General features: G+C 40.1%; 1 pseudogene; it reads left to right on the top strand.

Annotated features, from left to right (window-relative positions):
* LOC138147890 (cyclin-dependent kinases regulatory subunit 2 pseudogene) overlaps positions 1-2,891 on the top strand; it is a 30,461-nt pseudogene extending 27,570 nt beyond the window's left edge.
* The last annotated feature ends 242 nt before the right edge of the window (positions 2,892-3,133 follow it).

Below are 3,133 nucleotides of genomic sequence, written 5' to 3'. Positions count from 1 at the left end.
TGTGTGTGTGTGTGTGTGTGTGTGTGTGTGTGTGTGTGTGTGTGTGTGTGTGTGTGTGTATGTGTGAGATCTTCTTGGAGCCAGGTTCTGGAGGCTGAGGAAGAGAAGCCCAGGCTGGAAAGAATGATTTTTATTTTGAGAACCTGGATGAAGTGCTTTTGATTCTGGGAACCAGCTGAAACTTCTGCTGAGTCTGAGGGCCAGCTGGAACTGCTGAGAAGCTGCTGAGGAGCTGCTGAGTCCAAGGGGCAGCCAAGCTGCCGAGGATTTCTGAGGACCAGCCAGAGCTGCAGAAGACTGAGGAAGCATGACTGTGGTGCCAGTATTTTATCTGTTTGAGACTTTATTAAGCCTTGACTTCCCAGGAACAGAGACTGTGAAGGATTTAAGGTGGACTAGACACTATGAGGTTCAGCATGGAACAGGAACAGCACAGAGAGCTAGACAAGGAGCTGGGAGCTGTCTGCCTTTGAACCCAGGTGACAGTTCGGTGAATCCAGGTAGGATCTGGGACCATGGAAGGGGATCCAGGGAATCTGAGAGCCTACCTTGGGTCAAGATGAAGAGATCTCTCCATGGATACTGAGTAGTGACTGTTTGAAGTTGTAACTTACTTATGACCTTGAAATTGTAACTTATTTGTGACTGAGGGGTGGATGGCCCATGTATTTTATACTACCCCTTAAGAGAGTGCTGAGTAGTGACTTATATTGTAACTTAGTGTGCCCCATGAGTGGAGAACTTTGACTTTGGTATTTTGTGACCCTTGATTGAATGATTGAGTTGATTGAATGATTGAGTTACTAAGTGATTGATTGAATAAATGATTGTACTTTGTTGAAAACTATGTGACCACTGTGGTGGAAACTATGTGGCCATTTTAGTGATAAGTTGTTGTGAATGCTGTATTTTGATTTTCTGTGATAAGTTGTAATATTGTGAATGCTGTACCTTGATTTTCTGTGAATGTTTTGCTCTGATTTGTTATTGAATAAATAGAGTGTTTGCTATACTATGTAATCAGAACGTTGAAAGCTGTTCACAGCAGTGAAACAGGAAAGCTACTTCTTCTGGAAGCTGCTCATACTTGGCTTTACACCTGGGAGATTTAGTGCCTACCAGGTCAATGGAATGTTTTCCTGCCCTCTGACTGAGTCAGTCAGTCAATACACATTTATAATATACCTGATATATACTAGGCTCTGTGCTAAGTCCTAGAGATACAAAGAGACAAAAGATAGTCTGCCTTTGAGGAGCTCACAATCTAATGGGGGAGATAAGAAGCAAATAAATATGTACAAACAAGCTATATACAGGATAAACAGGAAATAATTAAGAGAGGGAAGATTCAATGATCTTAAAAAAACATGGATAGACTTGCACAAAATAATGAAGAGTAAAATGAGCAGAACCAAGAGAACAATGCATATAGTAACAGCAGCATTGTTTGAAGAATAACTTTGAGTGAATAAGTCATTTTGACTAATATAAATGCCCAAAATAGCTAAAAGGGACATATGAAGGAAGATGCTATCTGCATTCAGAGAAAGAACTGATAAATAGAAGTATAATATAAGTATAATAATTAGTTCAGTTATGGATATGTTAAATTAAGATGTTTATTGGATATCCAGTTCAAAATACTTGGAAGGAAGTTGGATTGGAGGTTAACAGAGAGGTTAAGGCAGGATAGTTAGATTTAGGAACCATTGGCATTGAGATGATAATTAAAATCATAGAAGATGATGAGATCACCAAGTGAAGAATTATAGAGGGAAAAGAGAAGATAGTACAGGAAGAGCCATGTGGGATACCAACAGTAAATGGGCATGACCTGGATAAGGATTCAGCAAAGGAGACTGAGGATGAGTCAGATAGGCAGGAGGAGAACCAGGAGAGAGTGGTGTCCCAACCTTCTAAAGAAAAGAGGGGGATCGACAACGTCAAAGCTACAGAGAAGTCAAGAAGAATGAGGATTGAGAAAAGACCATCAGAGGTAACTTTGGAAAGAGCAGTTTTTGTGGAATGATGAGTTCAAAAGTCAGATTGTAAGGGGTTGAGAAGTGAATGAAAGGAGAGAAAGTAGAGGTTCCTATTAGACTGCAGTGGAGGATGGATTGGAGAGGGAAAAGGCTTGAGGAAGTAGATCGGTGGATAATAATAGTAGTAATAACAATAACTGGCACTTTGAGGCCTGCCAAAAGCTTTACATATATTCTCATTTGATCTTCCAATTAGGAGGCCACTGCAATAATCCAGGTAAAAGGTGATGAGGACCTGTACTTGGGTGGTGGCTATACCAGTGGAAAGAATGAATCAGATGTGAGAGATGCTGAGGAAGTAGAAACAACAATATTTGGCAACTGATTAAATATGGGAGATTAGGGAAAGTTAGTAATCAAGGATAATGCCATGTTTGCAACCTGAGAGTCTGGTAGAATGGTAGTGACTTCAAAAGAAAGGAAAGTTTGGATAAGGGCTGGGCTAGTCGGAGGAGAGGTGGTAATAATGAGTTCTCTTTTGGACATGTTGGGACATACAGTTTGAAATATCCAATAGTCTAGTTTCTGTTGGTCTTGTGGCTTCCTGAGGTCCTCCTTCAGGCTAGCTTTTACCAGCCTCATACTTCAGACTACACATCACCATCAGCATGACCCATTTAGCAGATCTGCTATTCAGTCAAGTATTTTGATGAGTACTATGAGTACTGGCATGTTACGTTACCTGGAAAACTTTCAAAACAAGTATCAAAAACCCAGCTGGTGTCCAAAGAGGAGTAGCGGAGACTGGGCGTCCAGCAGAAGCTTAGATATGCTCATTATAAAATGCATGAGCCAGAACTACATATTCTACTCTTTAGAAGACTTCTTCCAAAAGAATGACAAAAATGAAGCTGACCTGAGATCTTCACTTACTTTTTTTTTCAATTATGTTCATGTGCCTATATGGTAGTAGCCAGTGGATATTCGTACTTGTGAATGAGCTGTATTTTTTCACAGAAGCAGGGCTCAGTTAAATACCACTGTCAGCAGATCCTTATAGTGGTTAAGATCATTTTCACTAGCCAATTTTCTCTTAATGTAAGTACCTATTTGACCTCTCCCTAAATTATCTTTGTTTAATTATCTTTGTT

Source organism: Petaurus breviceps, unplaced genomic scaffold (assembly GCF_028583685.1).
Source record: "Petaurus breviceps papuanus isolate PSGF00001 unplaced genomic scaffold, PetGlider_PUasm1.0 90808, whole genome shotgun sequence".
NCBI classification, from domain to species: domain Eukaryota; kingdom Metazoa; phylum Chordata; class Mammalia; order Diprotodontia; family Petauridae; genus Petaurus; species Petaurus breviceps.
This window is presented reverse-complemented; position numbering and strand designations above follow the sequence as displayed.